The sequence below is a fragment of the Pteropus alecto genome, unplaced genomic scaffold (assembly GCF_000325575.1).
Source record: "Pteropus alecto unplaced genomic scaffold, ASM32557v1 scaffold152, whole genome shotgun sequence".
NCBI lineage: Eukaryota > Metazoa > Chordata > Mammalia > Chiroptera > Pteropodidae > Pteropus > Pteropus alecto.
Genome location: NW_006432227.1, coordinates 7,957,295 through 7,971,233, shown reverse-complemented (window position 1 = coordinate 7,971,233; position 13,939 = coordinate 7,957,295). Strand labels below are relative to the sequence as shown.

The 13,939-nt window shown below is 31.8% G+C and overlaps 1 pseudogene; it reads right to left on the bottom strand.

Annotated features, from left to right (window-relative positions):
• Window positions 1-4,818: 4,818 nt before the first annotated feature.
• LOC112475925 lies at window positions 4,819-4,937 on the bottom strand (annotated as a pseudogene).
• Between the last annotated feature and the right edge of the window lie 9,002 nt (window positions 4,938-13,939).

Below are 13,939 nucleotides of genomic sequence, written 5' to 3'. Positions count from 1 at the left end.
AGTTGTGCATGAAAGACAATTTAATGATACTATCTGAACAGCTCATAAGTGTAAAAATATATCGCTAATATCAAAATATAAGCCCTGCATGTTGATGATAAGAAAGAGGGAAAATGGTATTATATGGTCAGAGAAATAAATCATCATCTCTCACAAAAGGAAATCAATAGGTGTTTAAAACTAAAAAATCGTGACTGCAATATAAGCATGGAATTTAAAATTATGGTATAGGAGGACAATGCAAAAAGAGTTGTTAGTATTTATTACTATGGAGTTGAATTAGGAGTGAGAAGAAATTGACTCTCGGTGTTTCCTTCCTCGAATATTTTTTAAGTGGTTTTTCAATATTAATTTTATTTATATATATTTATATTACTTTTATAAAATGTGATAACTAAGTTGTTTTATAAGTGCTCTTCTGTGACTTTCCTTGATGTCCAGTATTCTAATCTTTCTTGCATGCCTCCGCTGGACAAATCTATGTTGGTTTCAGGGATATTCTAGCCAAGGTTTCTTTGCTCATGCTCGCTCTTCTTTTCTCTTTCCTTTATGATTCAAGTCCTCATCTTTGGTTTCTATTTATTCTCTAAGACCAGTTTGATACCATTCTCTAAATAAAGACCTCCTATGTAGAAAAAATTCCCTTAGAAAAAAAATCAATGTTCTGAATATATTTTCCCTTTTGTTATACTGTCAGTCTCTTGTAACCATAAACTAGTACTTTATATGTTAAAATTCTCAATACTCCTAACACAAAATTATATGCATCGTAGGTAATAAATAGGAATATGAAATTTCAGTAAACTATAAAGTGTGAAAGAAGAATGCTTCTTATTGAAATGTGAACGAAGAATGTTTTTGTGATATTCAAATTTCCCAAATCTTGATTAATTACATAATCATCTGCTAGTAATATTGTTTGCTTTCTTAATCATAAAAGAGCATGTAGTTATTCAAAAGATCTTAATATTGTTTTTTTATAACTCAGTGAATTATACAATTGACTTTTCTGAATATAAGTTTATTTAATTATCTGCACACACATTCACACACACTAGTTAGGAAATTCACAGAACATTAGACATAAGGTAGAATTTTTAAAAAGTTTAATTTCAGAATATACATTTAACTTTGTTTAAATCATGTGCTACTTTGTACTTGACTTAAAATTTTTATCAAACAGAAAGAGTACGTCTTTGTACTATCATAATGTTTGCTTTTTTCCTAGGAGGCCTTTTTTTTGTCTGAAAATGAAATATTTAGTCAAAAACATACAGCCTCTAACAGAAAACATAATATGACAAGGATTATCAATATAATCCATTCCAGTAAATAACCCACAAAAGAGGCTTCCCATTCCAGAAGGTAGTCAGGAACAGATCCTCTAATGCAAGGGTTCCCACTCCCCTTGCCATGGACCTGTGCCAGTCAGTGGTCTATTAGGAACTGGCCGCATAGCAGGAGGTGAACGACAGGCTAGCAAGCAAAACATCATCTGCATTTGCAGCTGCTTCCTAGCACTAGTATCACCGCCTCAGCTACACCTCATTAGGCATTAGATTTTCGTAGGAGCACCGGTCCCTGGTGCCAAAAAGGTTGGGAACCGCTGGTCTAATGGGTCTTTTTTTCTCACACCCTGTAGCTAAGTGGCCTTCTGCATGATTTTATTTATCTGAGTCTCAACTTCCTCAGAGATGTTAATATAGATATAACACGTTATATTAGCTACTGCATAGACCCCTCCTTTTTTGCCAGCAAGCAATTCTATGGTCTAAGGACTCACATGCAGAGGACTCAAAGATGGTTGCTGGAGTCTTAGACCTTGAGCAGTAGAATGTACCAAACAGGTGACTGTACAGGTTAAATTCCATAATATCAGATATTTAATAAGAGATATGTCTACAAAAACAAAAGAAAAACATGGATTAATGATCAGAACAAATTATCAACCAGCTTCTGAGCTTGTAAGGCTATCAGTCAAGATTTCTAGATGTAAAGTAGAAGCGCCTTTTGTAGTTTGTAATGTCTCTGATGATGTCACCAAGTGCTAAGGTGAACTCTGTGTGGCTTACATAGCATCAGTAACTGAGATTGTTTAAGCATGAGCTGTTGTGGTGATTTTCTGAATTTTATATCAAGTTGTCCATCTTAAGCTCGCATGGCTTTGGGAAAAGGCAGTTTTAGTTCTCAATGATTCCTAGTCAGAGGATGGGAAAAAAACTGGAAACATGTTTGGAGAGTCAGAGACAGACATCAGAGGAAACTAGAAGAATTCAGAATCCAGTCTAGTTTACAAGTAGAAAACAAAACAAAACCCAAAAGACAATGAACAGCATTAGAACCTAAAGTCCACAAAAGTATATTAAAATTTCTATTGAAACATTATTTTACGAAAGATAGCCAAATTAAGATTAATTTATTTGCAGAATAAGTCTAGTTTTAATAAGCTTGACCTGAATATTTATATAAGTTCAGTAAGAATATTAGTTAACCATATAGTCATAAACCTGCTTTGCTGGAATTTTTCATAAGGAATCTTCAGATTAAACTTAAGAGGTTTCTTCTCAAGGCCAGAAGAGCCAAGGCAAAGACTTGCCATCAGACGATGCCTGCAATACCTATAGGTTTGGAGTTCCTCTCTTCTTAAGGTCCCTTAAATATCTTTTGGTTCTTGCAGTTGTCAAGAAGTGACATTCTTTACTCTCATGTTAAGTCAAACTTAATTCCTTAAAGCTATCTGCTCATATCCAAGTCTATGTATTTCTCTCTCAAACATGGCATTTAAGGCAAAGACTTGTTTCTAATCATGTCCTGCTATAAAGAGAATAGATTTGTATTGATCATATGCAAGTAATCACATTGCTATGAAAATAAAAATATTCATTAAGAGTTTCTAAATTTTGGAGGGATTAAGTAGGGAAAAAATATTTCAATTCTGTTTACAATGGTATAATTTACCAAATTGCTAAGTCATTGGTAGTTTAAAAAGAAACTATACAATTCATAAAGGAAAACAGGTACTAAATTATAGACCTTGGTTTTAGAGATAATTTTATAAATTTGACCTCAAAGTCATAGAAAGTTAAAGCAAAAGTAAATGAATAAAATTATATCAAACTAAAAAGCTTCTGCACAGCAAAAGAAACCATCAACAAAACAAAGAGGTAGCCAACTGAATGGGAGAAGATATTTGCAAACAATGCCTCTAACAAGGGGCTAATGTCTAAAATATATAAAAACTCATACAACTAAATAACAAAAAAATCTTAATTTAATTAAAAAAAATAAGCAGAGGACCTGAACAGACACTTCTCCCAGGAAGACATACGAATGGCCAACAGATATATGAAAAGATGCTCGACTTCACTAGCTATTAGGAAAATGCAAAACCACAATGAGATACCACCTCGCACGTGTTAGAATGACTATCATCAACAAGACAGCTAATAACAAGTGTTGGAGAGAATGTGGGGAAAAAGGAACCCCATACACTGCTGGTGGGAATGAAAATTAATACAGCCCCTATGGAAAACAGTATGGAGGTTCTTCAAACAATTAAGAATAGAATTGCCATATGACCCAGCAGCTCCTCTTCCAGGTATCTACCCCAAAAATTAGAAAGTATTTATCAATAAAAATACATGCACTTCTGTGTTCATTGCAGCATTATTTTCGGTGGCCAAGACATGGAAACAACTGAAGTATCCTTTGATAGATGATTGGATAAAGAAGTTGTGGTACACATATACAATGGAATCAGAAAAGATAAAATACTGCCATTTGCGACAACATGGGTGAATCTTGAGAATATCATGCTCAAGGAAATAAGTTAGAGGGAAAAAGTAAAAAACCATATGATTTCACTCATGTGGGATATGAAACTCAAAGCAACAGTCAAACAAGACAAACGAACGAAAACTCTTAAATGCAGACAATAGTTAAGTGGTTACTAGAGAGAAAGCGGGGAAGGGGAGAGGTAGACAAGGGTAAAGGGGGACCAATACATGGTGACAGAAGAAGATTTGACTTTGGGTTGTGAACACACAACGTAATATACAGATAATGTATTATAGAATTGTACACTTGAAACCTATATAACTTTATTAACCAATGTCACCTCAATAAACTTAATAAAAAAATAGAAAAGAAACAAGTTTTCTTCCACAGGGAAAACAAAAGATTTTTAAAAATCAGTAATATTTTAAATAGAAATGCATAAAAAATTATAACAAAACTTTGTTCACTCAATGCCATATAATCAATTCATTTGCCAGCATATCATGAATACAGTTATTCCTTAGAGTTCTATAAATCTTTATCAATTATAAAGATATGATACGAAATTATTCTCAGAGACCTGTATTTTGTAATAAAGCAGAGTTCTCTCTCCCTTTCTGAAGATGAAACATATTTGCAAAAGTGTCAGAGTAAAACAATGACTGTCTGTAAATGACAAAAACTTAAAATGACATGGCTATAGATCTTATTATAATGCAATTGACAAAGAAATTTGTTTTTCTTTGCAACACAACTTTTTAAGACAACAACTAGAATTACAAATGAAAACATTATATCAGGACATTACAGACTCTTGGAGATTATAATTTCTTGAAACTTTATTTTTTAGTGACGAGAATATATGCATATAAATGCAACATAATTATTATTTCTTTATGTGACAAAGTATTCCATGTAATTTTTATTTTTGCTTTATTTTATTTTTTTTTAGGCGAGGCAACCCTTGGTTGACCTCACAGATTGCAAGGACCTTGTCAGTTTACAATCCCTTATTTTTTTATTTTTTACTTTTATTTTTTACCCCTGCAGCACCTGGTCTTCCTAGGTGGTCTCCCATCCAAGTACTAATCAGGCCCGACACTGCTTAGCTTCCGAGATCAGACAGGATCGGGCTTGTTCAGGGTGGCATGGCCATAGACCCATGTAATTTTTATATACATATACATATATATATATATATACACACACACACACATACATATACATGTGTGTGTATACACACACACACACACACACAGGGGGCGGGGGAGAGAGAGAGAGAGAGAGAGAGAGAGAATAAATTTTTGAGGCATTCCAGGGACCTGCTGAAATAACCTAAAGCTATTTCCAGATTAAGAAATAGTCTCCTTTTACCTCCAGACCTTGGGCAGTTTGTCAAACACGCTTGACCAAAAGGTCTATATATTATTACAAAACAATATTAAATTATCATTTACTCAAAGTGAATGTAAAACATATCGAACTTAAAAATACATTATCTATATTATCTAAACCTTAGTTTTTAGAACTGAGAAGATCGGTTTCTTGAGTAATCAAGTACCTGATTACAATATAGAACACAGAAAACTTTTAATAAAATAAAGAATTCTTGCTTTTTAGGTAAAAAACATCTCATAATATCTTATCTGGAGCAGAACAATATAGAAAAGTTTTGTCTTTTTGACCGGTAATGAGAATAAAACTTAAATATTTTATCCCGATTACATTTATTTAATTTACTTGCTTTTAACAATTAAATTGAGATTACTTATGAAAATTTTAACATACCAAGTTATTTTTCTTGCTGACAAATTTTGTAGCAGAGATATCATAAACTTATTTGACTGATAAACCCAGGTGGGATAAAAATATTATTTAGTGCTAAATATTATTTAGCTATGTCTATTTTTCCAAACCAAACTCAGAATCAGCTTTAATATTAAATATTTTCCCAGATAATGTGATTCTGAAAAGTATTTGGGTTAGTCTGTTATATTTTTATAATTCTCATAAAAATGCTTGCTTAAGTATTTTATTTTACAATTTAATAATATGAATTAGCAACACCACTTAGCAGCAGAAATGTGCTGTATCAAAATATACATACATAAACATACAGATAAACATAAACAGAGATCTCATAGCTTTCCCTTTAAAATGCTAGCTTTTGTGTCCCAGGTACAAAGCAAAACCCAGAGGGAAAACTAGAACTAAATTAGTTTCTGGCAGATGGACTAATTTAAGATTTTGCTCAGATGACCAAAGTTTTGCATGCTGTAAACAAATAACGTTGACAAACAATATATCTCACTTACTCACATTTATACATTTCCTCCCCAACACATACAATACTTTCAGATTTAATTTGCCAGCTCTAGACCAAATTCAAAACTCCTTTCAAGTCGAAAACAAAATTTCACAGCCGGGTTCAAACAAACCAAACTATTTTAATACAGATTCCCAAGGTAACTTTTCAAAGCCTGTTTCTTTACCCAACTAGTGGGAAACTCCACTGGTTGGGTAAAGAAATCACCAAAAAGAAAGTTTTCTTGGTGTCATTACATGCAAAATTACTCACCAACAGCCATCTTCTAAACTAAGTACTTAATATCTCTTGCTGTGAAATGAAGGCACTGTGGGTCAGCTATGCCCAGGCTGTGGTGAGCACTGCAGGTCTGTCCCCGGAGCCACTAGTCCAGGCAGCTGCTGGGACAGAACCTGGAGACACCGCCACCTTCCACGGGTCTGAGTCCCTTCAATGTCGTTCCATTGTTATAGAACAGAAAGGGTTTGTCCATCCGGTACTAGCAGAGTCAAACACTAAATGCTGAGAATTTCAGTGGAGAAATATTGGCTTTTTTTTTTTTTTTTAATGAATGGCACCACTCAAAAGAAAGAAAAGCAAATGCCCGAAAGTCCAAATTTTCCAATAGCGTATAGTTTACAGATTATACAAAGCTTAAGTCTCAAGACATCGTGGCTTAAGCATTGGGGGTCGTGATAGGAGAAGGTAGGTAGGAGGCAAGGTGAGGGTAATGAATCATTTCTTCAAGTTTCGAGGACAATTCTGAGGTCTTTTTTGGTGTCCCTCTGATGGGTCCCCTGAGAAAGTAGCCAGGGGTTGATTCCAATTTAGGGCCCAGCAACTAAAACATAATTTAGGCCAACTTGTTATTTTTAGCCTGCCAGAGGTCCCCGCCCTGTGACCATTAGTTAGGTCCCTGCCTCTGTCTTCAGCTGCCTCGAGGGCTTTAGATTTCCTGGGGTAAAGGCTGGGCCTCTGGGGGTGTAGAGAGAGAGAGAGGGATGTGATTTCTACAGCTAGGGATTAAAACTAAATTTAAACAAAGTCATAAGGACCCTCAGTTTCAATATCCTCACATGTCTAGCTAATAGAATCGTCAATGCGTGATTTTTAAATAAGATTTCCTATGTAAACATTGAGGAAAGTAATATATATTTCTCGCTTGAAACAGTGTCAGGATCCGCATTTTATCCAGAGATAATATAAACAAATTTAATTTCAACACACAGATTCCAGGGAAATCGAAAAAAATATTGAACAACAACAACAAAAAAATCTAGTCACAACCAGAAATAGTTACAAGTACCACTGAAAACTAAGATAGCTAAAAAAGCCAGTAAACATATGAATATTACATATATAATGTTTGTTTGAACTTTCCTAACTGTATACATGAGGTGTTTGAATCATTGTTTAGATTTTACAAATATTCAATATCAAATTGTGACCGAATAGCGGTCAGGAGACCTTATAAGGCAGTATCTTCCTCCTGGTTATTGAGAATTCTAATGGGTTGAAGACTGTCTTCCACTGCCTGTAGCTATTGCTGAACTTAATTTACACACTACTTGCTCTTTTGAAGTAATACTGCTATTTTCAGGACAATAGCTCAGAGAATTACTTTCCTACTGGGTCGGTTCTAAGATTCTCTCATTTAGAGCAGAATTCTTTGAAAAGCACATTGGTTTCATCGATATCAAATACACACACCTTTGAGTGTTAATGCTCTAAGATCCCAAAGAACCATTCGAAGGCCATGGAAGATGTTTTAACTAATTATAATTTTAAAAGATAATAGTAAGTACTGGTGAAATGAAGCACTCAGTTCTGGCAAACACCTTGGGGCTACAAGACTAGTTTCTACTATTCTACAACGACTGTTTTCTAACTAAGTTTCTGAGACTCCTAGAAAAGCACTAAAGAGAGGCTGGGGGTAATACTGGGTCAGCACGGCTATAGGCTCCAACTTTCAGTTCAACAGTAAAATGTTAGAACTGTGTAGTTTTTTAAGAAGTTGGAAAATATGCATCTAGTTATTTTTTATATGATGGTTTTGGATGAACTGAATTTAATTTTTTCTAGAGCTATACTCAATTTCTGGTTTGAAAACAAAAGATAAGTACCCACTGAACCTTATTAACTGCTTGGTTTGCTTGAAATTCTCTGGATCCATCCATCTCCACTATAATAGTAAAATTCATATTCCTTGTTTCAGAAACAGACATTGAGATAGGGGATGAAATTGAAGACCCACATATCTCAACACTTCTTAATTTACTGCAGTTAATAAAAACGTAAACTATTTTAGCTTTGGCAATCTCTTTTACTACTGAAGTCAGCTATATTTTTGGAATTATTACATTAATATTAATTTCATTGTATTTATATTCCAAAAACTTCGTACATGAAAACTCAATTTTTAAAGACTACTAAAATTATTTTTTTAGTCACATTACATATCTTGTCAGTGAGGACCCTGTTTAAAAATATATTATTTCTGTAGTAAAAGGTGAAAGAGATATCTTATGTTTTCTATATCTAAATTCATGAAAGCAGCACTCTCAACGGAGGAATAATATTAATCCTATTTTAATTCTTATTTTTAATAGGAATAGTAGTATTGATGAAAATGTGGGCACTCGAATGCAATTAATATCATTCCACAATACTGGTACAAGGTAGTTGGTCCAATCTTTAGGCTACTAGGGTTACTTATAAAGACAAAATAGGACTTTTTATAATGAAATGAGTTTACATCAGTAATTCTCTTTTAAATTTATTTATATAAACTTTTACTTTAATTTTATTTTAATGTAAATTACTAAATGTATTTTCTATATATTTATTAAAAATTTTATAGCCTCAATCTCTCGTGATTTTGTACTTAAAAAAAAACTCATATACACCTCACTGATTATCATTCTATCATTTTATTGACTTTAAAGTTTTTCAGCAAAACTCTTGCTTACTTTATAATTATTGTTTAAAACAATTTATGAAGTGAATTAAAATTTTTATTTTAAATAATCAAATTAAATGTTTACATAAAAAGCAGAAAATGGTATTAAAATTAAATATAGTCTTTCTTTTTCAGATAATTTGATTTTATGAGTTTATTTCCCTTTTAATTCAGCTTTTCTCATTCTTATATCATCACAGTGCAAATTATTTGCATTAATTCTGCCTAGAAAATAACATATTTCATAACATAATTATTCAATTCAAACAAGGAACCAGGTATTAACAGAAGAAGAAATTGAATATTGCTCATGATTTGATTAATAAAAGCATAATTGCCAAGAATGCTTCTTTTCAACTATCACTAATCAGGCTGTTTTGATTTTGAAGGTCAAAAGGAAGAAAAAAATAATTAAGAATTTAGCCAATCAGACAACTGAATAACAGTAAGCACAAAGGTCAAATATAATTTTAAAGTGGTAGGAAGGAATACCAAGTGGAATTTTAATGTTTAATTCTTTATACTTAGATTTTAAGAATATATACTCACCTCTAAGATTAGTATATCTATTAGGAAAAAAAAAAAAAAAGGATGTAACGTCTACCAGCTGCCTCACTGCAGCGTTCACTAGTTGTATGTACACTGTGCTGAGGAAAAGGCTAAACTATTGGTACAAAGTAAAATACGTTCTGGTGAACGATGTTGTCAATCTAAACTTAAAAACAGACAAACAGGAGCTTGTGGTATATATATGAATGACAGAGATAAACTATAATCTCTGGGCAAGGCTGTTTTTTTTTTTTTAAAAAAAATAATTATGCATATCAGTGTATCAGGGAACACCCAGTACCTGAAAATGAGCTGACCATCCTAAATTTGTGAGCATGCTTCATTGAAACAGATAAATTTGGAAATAATAAAAGATTAAAGCCCATTATGTGATGAGTACTCTTTCGATCTTGTCTAGAGAAAATGGACTTTGGTTAAAGAAATGTGAGCCAGGTATTTCACTCTGAACTGATCTTCTGAAAATGTGACACACACACCAATTCTTGTCCCAAAACTGTCACTGCTGTGCCTAGATAGTATAGAACTGGGAGTGAATTTTACATATATTAAAATCCAATTAAGAGGGTAATTTATTTTCTGATGACCCTAAAAATACAAATTTGTGCTTGCTTGCTTTTAATATTTTTAATTCTACTTTTCCACTGCTTCACTTAAATTATATAAAAATATTGATCTGTAAAGAATTGCATGACGAAAATCAGATGTAACATACTCTAGATCAATGGCCCCCAAGTTATAGCCTACTGGCCAAAACTGTCCTGGCTATGGACTGTTTTTTTATAAGTGGAGCTTTACTAAAACACAGACACAATCATTCCTGCATATATATTAATATTCGTAATAGTAAATGTCTATGAGAGAAAATATTTTTGCTGTGCTCAAATATTCAAATATATTAATCCATAGCCATATAGTTTTGTAGGAATTATTAATATACATTATTCCTTTCTGAGACAGTGAAAATATATTAAATATATCACAGATTAATATCAGAATAAACCAATTTCTCAATTTAAGATGGTGAATTGATTAGATTCTTACATTTAAATAAAGTTCTGGGCAGGTTTGATAGAATTTTATATATTAATATCATTATACTTGGAAAGTATACTGCATTATTCTAATTCCTCCCAAAATATATTGACCTTTTGAAAACAGATTTTAAGCATGATTAATTCAAAGGCCATTTATATTTTTAAAAACCTAGCTTTGGTGCCACATATGTAATAGATGCTTAAAAATCTGTTGAATAAATTAATGATAAGCAAGTCTATAAAATAAAATATAACAGATATGCAAACTTTTCTGAAAGTAGAATATGACAAAAGAATGATAAAGTCATCTTAAAATTCTTAATCTTATTGTCAATCATGGAATAGAGTTTCCTAATTTATAAAAGATTTTAAAGTTTTTTTTTTCACTCATACTCAGCATTGTTTGGAATTTAAACACTTTCTAACATGTATGTCAAGTGATTTGGGGTTTCGATTTAATGTTTAGAAGTACTATATCACAAGTGAGTCAAAAGTACTTCTCTAGTTACTTTTTTAAATTAAATGTATTGGAATGACATTGGTTAATAAAATTATGTAGGTTTCACATGTACAATTCTATAATACATCATCTGTATATGTCATTGCTTGTTCACCACCTAAAATTAAGTTCTTTCCATCATCATATATTTGATCCTCTTTACCCTTATCTACTTCCACTCCCCGCTTTCCCTCTGGTAACCACTAAATTGTTGCTCTGTCCATGAGTCTGTTCATTTGTCTTGTTCATTTGTTGCTTTCAGATTTATATCCCACGTATAAGTCAAGTTATATAATTCTCAACTTTTTCTGACTTATTTCGCTTAGCATGATAATCTCAAGATACATCCATATCGTCGCAAATGGTAGTATTTCATCTTTCCTTATGGCTGAGTAATATTCCATAATTTATATGTACCACATCTTCTTTACCCAATTATCTATTAAAGGACATTTTGGTTGTTTCCCTTTTTGGCCACTGTGAATAAATCTGCTATGGACATGTGGGTGTATATAACTAGTTACTTTTTAAAAATTATCTTATAAAAAGTCCCCGAATTCTATAGTTAATGTATTTTTTAAAACATTTTTATCTATTCCTTTCTGTTTCTCTTCCTAGTCCTTACCTGGGTGATGGATAGACTTGCACTTTGTAAACTTTCGCTTTTCTATTCATGAAGTCCATGCCAAATTCACAGACAAATAATTTTCTACAGTAATGGAATCAGTTTTTACTGTTTATCCAATATTCAGAGCAACACATTATTACAATTATAAGTTACTTTCAAATTAAGAATTTATAGAGCTGAATGGAGTCAAAATCTAAATAATATACTGCCTAGTTAAAATAGAAAATAGTTATATAAAATCAAATAAAAATACAAAACACATTTAACAGCATCAGAATATTGTTTTGAATGTCCTAAATAATTAATATTTATGTTTATACATTTTGTTTTACTATTTTTTGTAGAATATACTTGTTTTCCTGTTCTTTAGTTGCCAGATATCTGAGACGTTAGCAGCATGTAATTCAAATATATTTTCTATTTGTATTCTGATAATCAAAATCATGTAGACAAAAGAAAACTAGTATAATAATAAAAAAAGACTTATCAATGTTTCATTTATTTAATGATTCAATAATATACATATTGATAACAAAAGTAGTAATCATTTACTGTTATGATATTTGGATTCAGCTGGGGAACCTAGATGACTCACCTGGCCACTTCTTGACATGTTTGGCTGTGGGGTGATTCTTAGCCAACCTAGGTTAGGAGGATCAGATCTGCCCCACATATTCCTCATCTCTACCAGGCTAGCATGTATAAGTCCTGATGGGAATACGAACACGAACTAGAGCAAGTGCAAACACACAGAATCCCTTGAAGACTAGACATAGAATTAACACTCCGTAGCGTCCACTTTCTTTTCTTTGCCAAAATAATGCACAATGACAAGGGTAGAATCAGAGTGTAAAGACACTACAAGACTGCATGACAAAGGTCATAAATATAGATTTGGGAGCAACAAAACAATCTACTATAGTAGGTAGTATTCAATTGCTATCAAAAGAAATAGATGCCTGATTTGGTATGTAAATAGTAGCAAATTAAAAAAATATATATTTTAATTACAAGGAAAAACTCAAAAATAAATTTCTGTGTTCTGTTTTATTTTTCATATTTCAGATAATACAATAAAGTATACTCTACATAAGGTAAAATGTTTAAATATTATTTATTATACAATCAATTTTCATAATGCCTATCATGACACAGAAAAATCACTACTTCAGAAATTTTCCCCATGGTCATTCTTCATCAATTTACATCACTTTTATTTAATATAATAATTGTTATATTAGGCAGTTCAATAATAAATTAATTAAAATAAATTAATGGCATAGTGACGAAAAAGGAAGACATACTTTTTTATTTTCTCAATTGCAGTTGACATTCTATATTTTTTATGTTTCAGGTGTTAGACAGTTATATAATTTATAAAGTGATCTCCTTAATTAGTCTAGTACCCACCTGGCACTATACATAGTTATTATATTATTGACTATATTCCCTATGCTGCATTCCACATCTCCATGATTATTTTGTAACTACGAATTTGCACTTCTTAATCTTTTCCCCTTTTTCACCCAGCTCCCCAATTCCCCTTCTGTCAGTCAATTTGTTCTCTATATCTATGAGTCTATTTCTATTTGTCATTGTTGTTTATTTTGTTCTTTAGATTATGCATATAAATGAGATCATATGGTATTTGTCTTTTTCTGTCTGACTTATTTAACTCAGCATAATACACTCTAAGTCAATCCATGTTGTTGCAAATGCTAAGTTGTTTTTTTTTTTTTTATGGCTGAGTAATACTCCATTGTATACATGTACCACATCATCTTTATACAATCATCTATTGACGGACACCGGTTGTTTCCATGTCTTGGCCACCATGAATAATGCTACAATAAACATAGAAGTGCATATACCTTTGTGGATAAATGGTTTCAAATTGATATTTTACCTGTCAATGTTTTTCTTGCCTCTATTGAAATGATCAACTAATATTCTCTCTTAATCTATTAATGTTATGAAACAGTAATTTTTGAATGATAAACTATTCTTTCATTCTTTGTATTAACATTATATGACAATGCTGTTTTCATTTAACTGTAATGATGGATTTGATTTGTTAAAATTTTATTGAGTTTTGCATTTGTTTTCATAACATACTGTTTAATAACTTTCTTATTTATTTATCTATCTATCTATCTATTTATCTATC